Raw genomic sequence first — 16553 nt, forward strand, 5'->3', positions numbered from 1 at the left:
GGACGGGGTGTTGGGAACAGGGGGCGGTGTTGGTGGTGGGCGGGTGATAGTGTTGGCGGGGGTTTTGTAGGCAAGTCAGGGGGCAGTTTTGAATGTGGTTTTGGGGTCGGGGGGGCGGTGTTGGACGGGGTGTTGGGGACAGGGGGCGGTGTTGGAGGGCAGGCAGGGGATGGTGTTGGCGGGTGTTTATGGGCAGGCGGGGGGGGTGGTTTTGGACGGGGGTTGGGAGCCAAGCAGTGGGCAGAAGGGGTTTTGGGGGCAGAGCCTCACACGCAGTGTGCTGCCATCTCCGGAACAGGGAGCAGACTCAATAGAAAACTCCCGAGCCCCAGAGAAAAGGCATTGAATCGATTCACCAAATAATCAATTATACGAACAAAATAGTGCCCACCCATCTCATTCGGATAATCGAGGTTCCTCTGTATATAACATCAGAACACAAGAACTCGGAGCAGGAATAGGCCTGCAATAGGATCATGGCTGATCTTTCCATGGTCTCAGCTCCACTTACCCGCCCTCTCACTGTATCCCTTAATTCCTTTATTGTTCAAAGAAAATCTATTTTAGCTTTAAAAGCATTTACTGAAATAGAGTCAACTACTTCAATGGCAAGGAATTCCATAGATTTACAACCCACTGGGTGAAGAACTTCTTTCTCAATTCAGTCCTAAATCTGCTCCCCCTAAATTTTGAGGCTATACCCTCTTGTCCTAGTTTCACCGGTCGGTGGAAACATCTTCTCTACATCTATCTTATCTAATCCCTTCATAGTTTTAAATGTTTCTGTAAGATCCCCCTTCATAAGATCTATTCCCTTCATAGTTTTATGTTTCTATAAGATCCCCCTCATTCCTCTAAATTCCAATGAATATAATCCCAGTCTACACAGTCTCTCCTCATAAGCCAACCTCCTCAACTCCAAAATCAACTAGTGAACCTCCTCTGCACTCCCTCCAGTGCCAGTACATCCTTTCTCAAGTAAGGAGACCAAAACTGTATACAGTACTCCAGGTGTAGCCTCTCATGGCTAATCCACCTAACCTGCCCACCCCTGGACACTATGGGCAAGTTAGCATGACCCAGTCCACCTAACCTACCCATCCCTGGACCATGGGCAAGTTAGCATGACCCAGTCCACCTAACCTGCCCATCCCTGGACCATGGGCAAGTTAGCGTGACCCAGTCCACCTAACCTGCACCTCTTTGGACATGTTTCTGCTCCAGTATGAAAGTGATAAAATCATGGTTCGCCGCAGAACTGGTAAGGGGCTTCTTTATCCCTTGTATGTTAACAATTATTTGTTCATTAACTGCTTCATATGAAGGCCTACCCACAACTAATATAGAAAGTTGTAGCCAAATGTTGACCATGTACTTTACTCCACTTGGGTGGTGTAACTTGCTGACTGCCATTCTTTCCTTCTCCAAAAGCAATGTGGTCAAGGGCGGTACGGTAACACAGTGGTTAGCACTGCTGCCTCACAGCGCCAGGGATCTGGTTTCAATTCCTGCCTCAGGCAATTGTCTGTGTGGAGTTTGCACATTCTCCCCGTGCCTGCACGGATTTCCTCTGGGTGCTCCAGTTTCCTCCCACAGTCCAAAAAAAAAATGTGCAGGTGAGCTGAATTGGCCATGCTAAATTGCCCATAGTATTAGGTGAAGGGGTAAATGTAGGGGAATGGGTCTGGGTGGGTTGCGCTTCGGAGGGTCGGTGTGGACTTGTTGGGCTGATGGGCCTGTTTCCACACTAAAAAAAAGTGGTCAAGTTCTGCAGCGATCCAAATGGGTACCAAGGACGTTAACAACTGAGGACAGAAATGATCTTCCATACCACAGCTAATGCTCGGCAGATGATTGCTGTCCCTGTCAGTCCACTTGGACCAAGTTTGGGTAATTCACTCATGTCTACCCACGTAAGCCTGGGCCTAAACATTGGTCCTCCCCCATGACCATGCCCCTGATTTTGAGGTAGTAAACAAGCCTGTCTACTCTCTCTGATTCTGGATTAGTGGTGCTGGAAGAGCACAGCAATTCAGGCAGCATCCAACGAGCAGCGAAATCGACGTTTCGGGCAAAAGCCCTTCATCAGGAATAAAGGCAGAGAGCCTGAAGCATGGAGAGATAAGCTAGGGGAGGGTGGGGTGGGGAGAGAGTAGCATAGAGTACAATGGGTGAGTGGGGAAGGAGATGGAGGTGATAGGTCTGGGAGGAGAGGGTGGAGTGGATAGGTGGAAAAGGAGCTAGGCAGGTCGGACAAGTCCAGACAAGTCAAGGGCACCCTCCCCGAGCTTATCTCTCCACGCTTCAGGCTCTCTGCCTTTATTCCTGATGAAGGGCTTTTGCCCGAAACGTCGATTTCGCTGCTCATTGGATGCTGCCTGAATTGCTGTGCTCTTCCAGCACCACTGATCCAGAATTTGGTTTCCAGCATCTGCAGTTATTGTTTTTACTCTCTCTGATTCTCAGATGTTCTATCTTCCTCAGTTACAGGCAAATGTACACTGCTGGTCAACTACCATGACTTTGAACAGAAGAATCCTCTGCATGATTCATTTGTATGACTGCTGCATTGATATTTTGAAAAATGTGAGATATTCCATAAGCAGCACTTAGTACCTGGGCATTTCACTTTCATGTTAGAGTGGAATAATGAGGATAGGGAATGGAGACAGTAATGTCAAAAGTTGCTTATGACACCAACTAATTGAGAGGAAACCTATCAGGTGCAGAGAGATCCAGATGGAGTGGGAAACCGAGTTAAGAAGTTAGATTCGTTGTTAGCAGCATTAAATGTTGGAACCAAGGAAAGCAAATAAAACAGAGAAATAGTAAACCACATGATGTTAGATTTCAGGAAATGCCACAGAAGAAGCTCAGAATGAGACTGATCAGATATAATTATTCAACATGGACTGTGGTTAATGTTTAGAATGGCGTGCTTAGGAAACCTGTTGAGTCTGAACATATCAATAGCTTTGACAGAGAATGAGACAGCATTTGGTATGAAATGGGTTCAGGAGTACTGGTTGTGAACAATATTTTGTCTTCAAACTCTGAGGGAAACCAGAACTGGAAATGGACTGCAGCAATTCAAGAAGGCAGCTCACTACCATCTTCTCAAGGGCAACTAGGAATGGGTAACAGCGAAGGTCTCTTCATGAGTGAATTTAAAAAACTGAAATCACAATTTTCTCTGGTTTTGCACCATATCTTGCCTTTTTTTAAATAGTCATTATCCACAAGTTGAACTTGCAATCAAATATAACTTCTTGATTCAATGATACAACCTTGGGATTCTGCAAATATTCATCATGATTGACCTTGAGTAAAGGCTCAACTGGCAAAAGTCAAAGTTTTATTTTTCACAAACTTTTAACTCCAATAATGTGAATATCACTTCTGAAAGTGAATTATGCACAAATTAGCTGCTGGTCAGTCCTGCACTTTTCACTCTCAACAATTTTCAATAGAAATTAGCAAAGCATTAGCAACTCATACTGGTGGCAGTATAACTGATGTTTTGCATATTTAAGTCGAATACATGGTTCTTCAGGCACAGAACAAGTACTTATGCATCAAAGAAGGAAAGTAGTGAACATGTGTTTATTCCATACTGGAACAAGCTGCTCAATATATCAAGGAAGGCACTAAATGAGGGGTCTGAGCACAGATTCAAATAGATGTTAAATCTTTTAAATGAATCATGATCTGAATTTTTTTTTATTCATTCATGGAATTAAGGCGTCACTGGCTAGCTAGCACTTATTGCCCATCCCTAACTGCCTAGTTAAGAGTCAACCACATTGCTGAAGATCTGGAGTCACATGTAGACTAGACCAAGTAGGATGGCAGTTTCCTTCCCTAAAGGACATTAGTGAACCAGATGAGTTTTTCTGGCAATCAACAACTGTCATCATTAGATACATAATTCCAGATTTTTATTGAAATCAAATTCCACCATTTGCCATGGCAGGATTTGAACCCGGGTCCCTGGAACATTATCTGGGTCTCTGGATTAACAGTCCAGCAATAATACCATTAGGCCATCACACCCCCATCTATCGCCTTTCTATAAATGTCTGAATGCAGCCACACTGTTGGAGGCCTAAAAGGTCCGTATTTAAATATGTATCTATCTAAATGTGGAGCTTGAGCTGCAGCAGTGCTCTTCCTAATTCTGTCCCATTGCTGAATACCATTGTTAGCCTCATCTTAGTGAATCCCTTGAATGTTTCCTGAAGAAGGGCTCATGCCCGAAACGTCGATTCTCCTGCTCCTTGGATGCTGCTGACCTGCTGCGCTTTTCCAGCAACACATTTTCAGCTCTGATCTCCAGCATCTGCAGTCCTCACTTTCTCCTTGTTTTCTCAACATTCCAATGTACCATTGTTGTCAACAATGCTGCAGAAGGACATTGGAAGCCACTTTGCTGTTCAACTGCCTGGGGATGTCTGACAAATACCTGCAGCTCACTACCGAGTCTCAGTATTGGGTGCAGTCAGGACTATTCAGTTCAAGACCAGTCTGAATTGATTCCAGTGGAGCTGAACAGGTCAATAAAGGATGAAGACGGGATATCTTACTGCAGTAATACAGGGCCTTGATGCGACCACACCGAGAATATTGCATACAGGTTTGGTCTCCCTACCTAAGAAAGGATACATTTGCCATAAAGGAAGTGCAGTGGAGGTTCACTTGGCTTATATAGAGAATGGCAGAACTGACCTATGAGGAGACTGGGTCTGATTTGACTGGGTCTGATTTGACTGGGTCTGGTTTGACTGGGTCTGCATACATTAGCGTTTAGAGGGATAAGAGTGAATCTGATTGAAATATATACAATTTTAACTGCACTGGAAAGATTAGGTGCAGGGAGGTTGTTTTCCCCAGGGGACACCAGTCTCATGATCTGGGCGGACCACTTGGGACTGAGATGAGGGAAATCTTCTTCACTCAAAGAGCAGTGAACCTTTAGAATTCTCCACCACAAAAGACTGTGAAGACCAGGTCTGTATGTATAACCACAAAAAAAAGGTCATTTCTATTGGATCTTTAAGGCATCAAGGAGTATGGGGTGAAAGTGGGAATTTGCCATTGAGATAAAAGATCTGCCATGATCCTATTCTATGATGGAGTGGCTCCAAGGTCTCGATTACCTTACTCTTGCTCCCAGTTTCTGTGATGCGCCAGAAACTGCAAATACAACTGTGAAAACACAGTTTACACTACTTTCTGGACACTTCCAAAGTTACAACCAAAGTTATGGTGGACAAGAAGAAAATGCACTGCCAAATAAATTGAGAATAGGATGTGCTTACTATCAAAGCAGTGAAGTTTAACTTGGGAGCTGATAACTCCATATCCTACTCTTCAGCTTTCAGTCTCAGATCAGCAGAAACACATTGTCACCACCGTCTAAGTGGCTGGATTAGTTATTAGAGAGAGAGCTGCCAGTAGATATCGGCCATTCAGCAATAAATCTTTGTCACTTGACGTCTAAATGATAAAACCAGCGTGGGCTTGCTTTTCATTCTTTCTGTCATTGAGCGGTAATGACCATCAGCAAAATCTTGAACATTTAATTTTACTCACATGAAGTATGAAATGAGTTGGGATGATTATTGCCTTGCACGTCTCTGATAACAAGCCCAAATTAAACCCTGCTGATCAGTGTAACTCATGGTCACAAAATGATATGTTACAAGAAGATTTTCATCAGGGAAAACCCAGATTACTGCAACTGTAAATAACTCACCAGTTTTGCATGATACATGTGGAATAGGTCACTAGACTGCTACGCAACAAGCATTCAAACAAAATGATCAAGTGGCAGACAAAACTTCGTGCAAAAAAATGCAAAATGATGCATTTTGGTGGAAAGAATGTTGAGAGACAATATGAACTAAAAGGCATGATTCTAAAGGGCATGCAGGACTGGAGGGATCTAGGTGTATATGTGCAGAAATCGCTGACAGTGGCATGCCAGGTTGACGGAGCGATGATTAATGAATACATAACGTAGGCTTTCCTAATAAGGGAATAGAATATAAAAGTCAAGAAGTTATCCTGAAATTATATCAATCCCTGGTTTAGTCTCAACTGGAGCATTGCCTCCAGTTCTAAGGGCCATGCTTTGGGAAGGATGTGAAGACACAGGAGAGAGAATGCTGAAAAGATTCACAAGAATAGTCACAGGGATAAGGATCTCTATGAGGTGAAAGTGAGGTCTGCAGATGCTGGAGATCAGAGCTGAAAATGTGTTGCTGGAAAAGCGCAGCAGGTCAGGCAGCATCCAGGGAACAGGAGAATCGACGTTTCGGGCATAAGCCCTTCTTCAGGAATGAGGAAAGTTTGTCCAGCAGGCTAAGATAAAAGGTAGGGAGGAGGGACTTGGGGGAGGGGCGTCGGAAATGCGATAGGTGGAAGGAGATCAAGGTGAGGGTGATAGGTCAGACTATGGTGGGGGCGGAGAGGTCAGGAAGAAGATTGCAGGTTAGGAAGGCGGTGCTGAAGAAGGGCTTATGCCCGAAACGTCGATTCGACTGATGCACTGAAGAGAATTGATTATTGGCTGAAAAGGGAGGCAATGTAGGACAACAGGGAGAATATTGGGGAGACACAGTCAATCAATTGCTCCTATGGGGAGCCTGCATTGACATGATGGGCTAAATGGCCTCTTTTAGCATCCATACAACTCTGGGTGATTCTGGGATCCTGCGACAAGTTCAAGTTTATATTAGAAATAACTTCACACAGCTTCAAAGGACTGGTGACTTCTTTTTCACATTCCATTTCAGAATTAGAATCCTTAACCTCCCTCCCCTTAGACAGCCAAAGTTGTATCCTATAAATAACATTCTTCCACACTTTGCTGTGAACAGACATGTGGCCACTTATTTTGTCCCCTTTCTGGGTTTGTTTGATAATTCTTGACAGGTTTAATTACATGCAAGTTATTTTTAAAATCTCATTTCGAAAGGAAGGCTTTTGAAAGTCCATCTCCCTCAAGTGCATTTTGCCATTTAGCTTTGTGTGAATCTGTCACAGTTAAGCTCTATTTTTTTCTCTTCTCTTTGTTGGAAGTGACAATCACCCTCATTGTGAAAGTGAATAGGAAGACTGGACCTGCTATTCCGCAAAACAGGCTGGACAAAGAGAGCTGTCCTTTACATGATCGTATAATGCAACACAGCAGTTTCACTATTTCTCTGCAAAGAGAAATGAAAGGAGAGAATTACTTTGACAAGTTGCAAATCAGTGCAGACATGGGAAGCATTGCTGCATGACTGACTCTCGCAGGTAGAACAGTGTGAAATGACTAACTTTTTATTTTGAATGACAAGCGCACTGTTATAACTTCAGTCACTTAATTAAGACAACTCAAACAAGTATTGTTTTCATCATTTATATCCTGTGAACAGCTGCCAGCAATAATCCCTCATTCATTCAATGGGATTCACATTCCATTTATATGAAAACATCTTATTTTTATCTTTATTTCCTTCACTGCTATTGATAAGCTGGGTTTGTGGAACCCTGCTGAGTCGAGTGTCATAGAGATGTACAGCACAGTAAAAAGCTCTTTGGCCCATCAAGCCTGCTCCATCAAAAACAGCCACCTAACTCTTCTAATCCCATTTCCCCAGTACTCGACCCACAGCCTTGCATGCCTTGATATCACAAGTGGAGAAAGTGAGGTCTGCAGATGCTGGAGATCAGAGCTGGAAATGTGTTGCTGGAAAAGCGCAGCAGGTCAGGCAGCATCCAGGGAACAGGAGAATCGACGTTTCGGGCATAAGCCCTTCTTCAGGAATGGGGAAAGTTTGTCCAGCAGGCTAAGATAAAAGGTAGGGAGGAGGGACTTGGGAGAGGGGCGTCGGAAATGTGATAGGTGTGGTTGGAGGGTTCCCAGTCGGAAGATGAGACGCTCCTCCTCCGACCGTCGCGTTGTTGTGCTTTGGCGGTGGAGGAGTCCAATGTCCTGCATATCCTCGGTGTAGTGGGAGGTGGAGTTGAAATGCTGTGCTACAGGGTGGTTGGGTTGGTTGGTCCGGGTGTCCCAGAGGTGTTCTCTGAATCGCTCCGCAAGTAGGCGGCCTGTCTCCCCAATATAGAGGAGGCCACACCGGCTGCAGCGGATGCAGTAGATGATGTGTGTGGAGGTGCAGGTGAATCTGTGGCGGATATGGAAGTTTCCTTTGGGGCCTTGGAGGGAGGTGAGGGGGGAGGTGTGGGCGCAAGTGCACATCTAAAAATGTTTTAAACGTTATGAGGGTTTCAGCCTATTTCACATTTACAGGCATTGAGTTCCAGGTTCCCACCATCCTCTGGGTGAGAACATTTTTCCTCATATCTCCTGTAAACCTCCTACTCATTAGCTTAAATCTATGACCCCAGGTCATTCATCCTTCCACCAAGGGGATTTTTCTTTCTGTTTACCCTGTCTATACTCCTCATTCTTTTATACATCTCAATCATGCCCCACTCAGTCTCTTCTCTTCCAAGGAAAACAATCCCAGTCTGTCCAATCAGTAGGGGAGGTGATGGTGTAATAGTATTATTGCTGGACTGTTAATCCAGAGACGGAGATGTGTTGCTGGAAAAGCGCAGCAGGTCAGGCAGCATCCAGGGAACAGGAGAATCGACGTTTCGGGCATAAGCCCTTCTTCAGGAGGGCTTCTGAAGAAGGGCTTATGCCCGAAACGTCGATTCTCCTGTTCCCTGGATGCTGCCTGACCTGCTGCGCTTTTCCAGCAACACATCTCCGGCTCTGATCTCCAGCATCTGCAGACCTCACTTTCTCCTGTTAATCCAGAGACCCAGGTATTGTTCTGGGGACTAAGTTTGAATCCTGCCATGACAGATGGTGGAATTTGCAATTCAATAAAAATCTGGTATTAGGAGTCGAATGGTAACCATGAATCCAGTGCCAATTGTCAAGAAAAACCCATCTGATTCGCTACCTTCCTTTAGGGAAAGAAACTGCCATCTTTACCTGGTCTGGCCTACATGTGACTGCAGACCCACAGCAATGTGATTGACTCTTACATGGACCCTTGGCAATTAGGGATGGGATTAAATGCTGGCCTAGCCAGGGTCACCCTCATCCTGTGAATGAATTTTAAACAAAAACTCTCTTCCTAACTTAGACTCTCTGCTCCTGGTGAATCTGATAGCACCTGTGAAGAGAAATCAGAGTTAACATATCGGGTCCAGTGACCCTTAGGTCTGAAGAAGGGTCACTGGACACCAAACATTGATTTTGTGTGAAAGTTGGTGGGTGGTAAATAGTGACGAAGATAGCCTTAAATTACAGGAGGATATAGTCGGACTGGTCAGCCAGGCTGATAAGTGGCAAATGGAATTCAATCTCGAGAATTGTGAGGCAGGACAAACAAGGGAAGTAATAATATGATGAAAAGTCAGACCCTGGGGAAGCAATGGGATTCAGAGGAACCTCGCTGTACGTGTCCACTGGTCCCTTAAGGTAGTAGGTTCCCACTACCTGATTTCTCTCCACAGATGCTGCCAGACCTGCTGAGTTTTTCCAGCACTTTCTGTTTTGTTTCTGATTTCCAGCATCCACAGTTCTTCATTTTTTAAAAATCCTGATGAATCTCCTCTGCACCATCACCACTGCTACCACACCCTTCCTCTGATCTGAATTTCAGAACTGTACACAATATCCTTGTTGTGGCCTAAATTACTTTTTATACAGCTCCAGCATAACGTCTCTGCTCTTGAACTCAGCTAATAAAGATGAGTATACTATACACCTTCTTAACCATTTCATCTACCTCACCTACTACCTTAAGGGACCAGTGGACACATACAGCGAGGTTCCTCTGAATCCCATTGCTTCCCCAGGGTCCGCCTTTTCATCATATTATCACTTCCCTTGTTTGTCCAGCCTCACAATTCTCAAGATTGAATTCCATTTGCCACTTATCAGCCTGGCTGACCAGTCCGACTATATCCTCCTGTAACCTATGGCTAGCTTCGTCACTATTTACCACCCACCAACTTTCACATAATTTGTAAAATTACTGAGCAACCTCACCTTACAGAGTCACAGAGCACGAAACCAGACCCTTCAGTCCAACCCATCCATGCCGACCAGGTTTCCCAAGCTAAACTAGTCCCATTTTCCTGCATTTGGTATCCCTCTATATCTTTCCTGTTCATATACCTGTCCAAATGTATTTCAAATGTTGTAACTGTACCTGCACCTATCACTTCCTCTGGTTGGTCATTCCAGATATGTGCCATGCTCTGTGTGAAACAGTTGCCTCTCAGGACCTTTTAAATCTTTCTCCTCTCACCTTAATCCTCGACCATAATGATTTAATCCCATTGAAGGGGACATTGGCAACATGGATGCAAAATTAGCTCTCAGAGGCAGAAAGCACAATAATGGTGAATGGTTGTTTCCTGTCTGGAGAGACCTACACAGTGGTGTTTCTCAAGGGTCAGCATCAGGGCTATTACTGTTTTTATATTAATGATCTAGACATCAGCCAATAAGGGGCATAATTTTAAATTTGCAAGATAGCACAAAACTTCAAAATGTCATAAACACTGAGAGCCATGGCCGAACCAGAGGACACAGCTTAAAAATAAGGGGTAGGCCATTTAGGAGAGAGATGAGGAGAAACTTCTTCACCCAGAGAGTGGTGAGTGTGTGGAATGCTCTGCCCCAGAAGGCAGTGGAGGCCCAGTCTCTGGATTCGTTTAAGAAAGAGTTGGATAGAGCTCTCAAGGATAGTGGAATCAAGGGTTATGGAGAGAAGGCAGGAACAGGATACTGATTGAGGATGATCAGCCATGATCATAATGAATGGTGGTGCAGGCTCGAAGGGCAGAATGGCTTATTCCTGCACCTATTGTCTATTGTCTATATATAAGAAGTGGAGGTGCCGGTGTTGGGCAAGATTACAAGTCAGAGGACACCAGGTTATAGTCTTGTGTGCTTTTCTCTCACTTCGCCTGACAAAGGGGCAACAGCCCAAAAGGTTGTGATTTCAAATAAATCTATTGGACTATAACCTGGTGTCGACTGACTTCTGACCATATTTAAGGAGAACATAGATTGATGAGCAAGGAAGTGCAGTTCATTGGATAACTGTTTAAAAGAGTTGGAACAGGCATAATGGGCTGAATGGCCTCCTTCAGTGCTGTAAGATTCTATCATTTCTCTAATTTTGCATCCCATTAGACTAAAGGCTTTTATGTCCTCTGCACCACTTAACAACCCAACAGGGAATCTGACAGTCAACACAGTTAATAGATTGTGGGTCTGTCATTAACTGGATGGTGAGCTTTGATATGATCTCTGGTTTGGAATATGACTGTGATGGCTATCTCAAGTGCTGGACTGTTTAGTACTTAGATATAAACCAGATCTTAATTACCTAGTTCAAATGAAAATGGTTGATTGTTGAAGATCAATCATCTCAGCCTCAGGACACATGTACGGGAGTTCTTCAGGATATTGTATTTTCTAATCAATATATTCAATTACGTTATTACATACCTCTGGAGCAATTGCATCATGAACCTGGATCTCCTGGCTCTGAAGGAGGGACACTATTACTGTACTACAAGAGCTACTGATTCCTCAGGGTAGTGTCCTAGGCCTCACCATCTTTAGCTGCTTCATCAATGACCTCCCCTCCATCATGAGGTCAGAAGTGGGGATGTTCACTGATTATTGTTCAACACCATTCGTGACTCCTCAGAAAAAGAAGCAGTCCATGTCCAAATGCAGCAAGACCTGGTTGATGACCAGGCTTGGGCTGAGAAGTGAAAAGTAACATTTACACCACACAAGTATCAGGGAATGGCCATCCCCAACAAAAGAAAAGCTAATCATCTTCCTTTGACCTTCAATGGCATTACTCTCACTGTATTCCCTCACTAACAACATTCTTGGGGATATTATAGACCATACACTCAGCTGGAATAGCCATACAAATTGTATGGCTGCACAGAGGCAAGAAATCTATTGGGAAGTAATTCACCTTCTGACTCCCCAAAGCCTGTACACAACCTATAAGTTATAAGTTAGGAATATGAGTCTGCACTTGCCTGGACGGGTGCAGCTGCAAAAACACACAGGGGGTCGACACCATCCAGAGTAAAGTAGCCTGCTTGAATGTCAGCCTCTCTACCATGTTCAACATTCACTCCCATCACCACTGATGCAGAGTGGCAGCATAGTGTATCAACTACAAAATGCACTGCACTAACATACTCAGCCTCCATTGACAGCACCCTCCAAGCCCATGTCATCAGAAGGACAAGGGCACCAGATACGCAAGAACAACTTCCCCTCCATGTCACACTCCATCAGGATTTGGAAATATTTTACTGTTTCTTTACTGTTGCGAGGGCACAATCTTGGAATTCCCTTCCTAACAACAGGGTGGGTGTCCTTCCCTCAAATGTCTGCAATGGTTGAAGATGGCTCACCACCAATTTCTTCAAGGCAATTAGGGCTGAGCAGTAAGTGCTGGCTTAGTGAGTGGCACCCACATTGCATAAACAAAGAACAAAATATTCTACTGCACCAACATCCTGGAGTGAAATAGGGAAAGTAGACTTGATGTCCATCGTTGTGCTTTCAGCTGAACGTCTGAATAGTGCTGAATCGGTACCAAAAAAGGACAGACTGCCATCTATAGGACTCAATCTTCAACTGTAATTCAAACCCACTGGGAGAAATCTTACCGGGGTGGAAGCAAAGTGGGCAACAGCAGGATCAGTCTAGCGGGGCCTATCTCGACATCGGGAGTGTTTCAATCAGTCTTTAATGCATTTTAACAAACAGTGAGGCCAGCTTCTCGCTAGGCAGTAGCAAGTTGTCAATTATGGGGCATTAATGTTCGTTAAATGCCTTATTAATTGTCCAGCTTGCCTTATTAATGTTCAACTTCCTCTCTTACCAAACATGCCAAACAAGCCAGGCATGGAGCAATTGCAACCCAGAAATCAGAATGGAGGGTGCAGCTCACCACTAGCTGTTCATCCACATTACTGAGAACTGAAAAGCATGTCGCGTTGAAAGCTGCAGCCAAAACAATTTGCACACGGGAACAGGCACCCAGCTCAAGGGTTCGAGCAGACTGCATCCCGGGCTTGCTCGCTTCTTTGCTCAGCACCTTCCTGAATGATCTCGGCATCCATGCTTTGCTTTGCCTTGCCATGCTTTGCCAGTTAGTACGTTAGTGATCCCACCAGAGCCAAAGGTTATCACCACTCTTTTGGGTATGCTGTTTTGTGCCCACACTCAGACAGGCTGTTTTTAATGTTTGTCAGTAGGTATGCGTTGTGGTGGCCGGGGTTGGTACACAGCACAGCAAGACTTCAGTTTAATACCTAAAGTGTGTGCCAGGTGCCTGCGTGGCAAACACACGCTGTATATTCATATTCAATTGAATGGCCATGTAGGAGCACTCCCTGCCATTCTTGTCATTCTCTAGGTCTGTGATGCAGCAAAACTATGGCTTAGACAATGCCATGGGTGAGTGGAGTCAGTGCCACCTTGATGGACAAAAGTGTGACATCCATCTCTGCTAGATGTTAAACATTGAAGGTGCAAATACATAAAGCATAGGTTGCAAACTCGAACAAGATTTCATTTGCAAACATTTCTTTGCACATATGCAATTCTAAGCGAATGTGCTGATGCATCAAATGCTCGTCAAGGTGAATTACACCATGCCATTGGTTCCAGTCAAACTGATAATGCTGGCCATGTGCTGGTGACTCAGCCAGTGCAGTACCTTTACCAAGTTGGTGTATATGCTGCATCCAGTGCTATGGTGGAACAGATGATGAGGGTGCTGAAGGCCCGGTTCCACAGCTTTGAGGTTCTGGGGAATCCTTCCAGTATAGTCCAGATAGAGCATGCCAAATCATCCTGGTGTGCTGCGGACTGCAACAAGGCGATGTGACCGATATTCAAGAGCAAGGAGAACCGAGGGCAATCATCCCAGGAGAAGGATGAGGACATGGAGCTGGAGGAAGCTCTCTTTGTGGATGACAGAGCTCGGGTGCATTGGTCCTGACAAGGCAGTCAGGGCCTGACTGGATCCAGGTTCCAGTAGATGTGAGCTGGAAACAGCAGATATTGATGGAGAGTCATGGTCAGGATGCCAGCATTTGGTTCACAAATGAACTGCAGCCTATATTATTCCTCATGTTCCCTTTTACTGGCTGTTATTAAAAGCTCACATTTGGACTTGTCTTAATGCTTGCCTGTCTTTGATGTTCCCACACTGGACGATGAGAAGATGCAGGTATCCAATGAGTTTTGGGAAAAGAGTTTCAGGCACGCAGAGACAGTCTTCAGACAGGATGTATCTGAGCAGATAAGGTGTGACCTCGTGGTTCAGTGACACATAGGATGAGAGAATGGGATGTAAGTGAGAGAGAGTGTTGGTTATGTGCCATGGGCTGCTGTGCCAATATCTTGCCAGTAAGAGGCAATGTTAATTGCCAATGCTGTCCTCTTCAAGCAGCCTCTCAAAGATGGTGTGGCCTCAAAGAATGCCAGACTTTCAGCAGATAATCACTGTGGTGAGTTGATCCAGAAACGGCATGTGGGAAGAAAGGGTGAGGATTGAATGGGAAGGAAGCCATAGGGTTGGTGTTGGTAGTTAATAAGTTACATTTGGTAAGGTAGAGCAAGAAATCTTGCTGTACCTCACGGCAAGAATTCCTCCAAAAGATCCAAAACAGCTCACACTTAGCCAAAAAGTGTAAGATGCAGCCCGCTATCTTTCTTTTAATCAGCCAGGGAGATTAGCACTCTAAGTGAAAGACAAGAGAAAGATAATGGTAACACAAGTCCATAAAGATAAAGTCATACAAAACTCTCCATGGCTTGACTTGCATCAAGTCCTGATCCTCTTTAATCCTGATTTACAATGGCCCTACGGTGTGGAATATCTTCCCTACAGCCCTCTACTTGTCTCCTTTCCCTCTTTAAAACACTGTTTGAAACCTATTCCTTTTAACTGAACTGTTTGTTATCTAACATAATGTCTCCCTACATTGGTGTTATGCTTTATTCTATAAAACTCCTTTGGGATGTTTGATTACATCAAAGATGCAATATGAATATAATTTGTTGTTGTTGGTAAACTATCAAATCAAATGACATAACCCTGCCTTGAAAGAACTTCAGTGATGCGGTACTGAGTCTTTCATAGGATCCATTGCCTCGACATCTCAGAATATCCATAGAGATGATTGCGCTGCCTGTTCTGATGCTGGAGATTTGAACGTGTTCAAATTCGTGACTGTGATGATGCACATTAAGACCAGGGCAAAGCAAGGAATTGGAATCAGAAGCTTAGGAGTGCAAATCCTAAAAGCTTTGCAATCTCAGCAGAAAATGTTGCAAATAGTCCACGTACTTTACCACAGCCATTGAAATTGCCTCTCTGCTAATGTCTGTAACCAGACATCTCTGATATTTTGATGGATTTAGAAATTATCCATGAGAACTTATCCACCCACCCTTTCAGGTGTGATGTGATATCAAGATACAAACCTTGATATTCCATTGCAGTTAAGAATCTAGCTAGCTTGAAACATTTTGTAATGCTGAACCTGCATGCCTGTTACCCTGTTTGAGAATCTCCTCTTGCTAATAATTTTAGCAAAAAGGTCAATGTAGGCACAAAGTGGCTTTTTAACGCAAATTACTGAGGAGTCAGATAATCGCTTTCTAAATTCTATGGGCAGAGAAAAGCCAAAAGTTGGATCTCTTCTGTTAGAATGTTATTAAGACAGATCGAAAAAAAAACTTGGGCTTTTCATGCTGGGAAAGTGGTCTTCAAGCAGTGATTGGATACGCAAATGTAAGATAGGTAACATGGGAAAAAATATCTACTTTCAAATAACTTGAATGGGGGGAGGTTGGGGGGACATATGTTAACTGAGTTGAAAATGTGTTGCTGGAAAAGCGCAGCAGGTCAGGCAGCATCCAAGGAGCAGGAGAATCGACGTTTCGGGCATAAGCCCTTCTTCAGGAATTCAGGGACATATGTTAAAACCAGAAAAAAAGAAAATTTACATCTGATAATAGGAAGTACTTCACACACTGAGTGTCCAGTGTCCTTCCGGAAACAGCAGTGGAGGGAAAAGGTATGTAATCATTTCATTACCAACTGGATACTACAACGGGGGCCTTTCATACATTTTTGGATGGATGAACTTAGAATGGCCTCTCTTATCTGTAATTGTCTTGTGATTAGAAGCTACGGTACACAGAGGAAAGGATTCCAGCTGCAATGTGTAGTGATATCTTAAATGCATTGAAGAAGAACATTTACGTGTAGCAAGGAATACCAAGCAGACAGAAACCTTTATCACTGTACTCAACAAGTCTCTCTGCATAGTGACCAAAAAGATCATTCCTGGACCCTGTACTGAGCTCTGAATCAAAAAGAAGCACTTTTTGTCTGTTGCTAACCTTTGGTCACCAGTTGGTTTGTGATTAAGGATAACCTTTTCTAGTTTTATCAGTTTAAAAAAAAAACGTT

At 44.1% G+C, this 16553-nt stretch overlaps 1 protein-coding gene across 2 annotated transcripts in view; it reads left to right on the plus strand.

Moving 5' to 3' along the window:
* Positions 1–16553, plus strand: part of adarb2 (adenosine deaminase RNA specific B2 (inactive)) — a 736380-nt gene that overhangs the window by 588652 nt on the left and 131175 nt on the right. The gene's annotated exons all lie outside the window — the stretch shown is intronic.

Source organism: Chiloscyllium plagiosum, chromosome 5 (genome assembly GCF_004010195.1).
Source record: "Chiloscyllium plagiosum isolate BGI_BamShark_2017 chromosome 5, ASM401019v2, whole genome shotgun sequence".
Lineage (NCBI taxonomy): Eukaryota > Metazoa > Chordata > Chondrichthyes > Orectolobiformes > Hemiscylliidae > Chiloscyllium > Chiloscyllium plagiosum.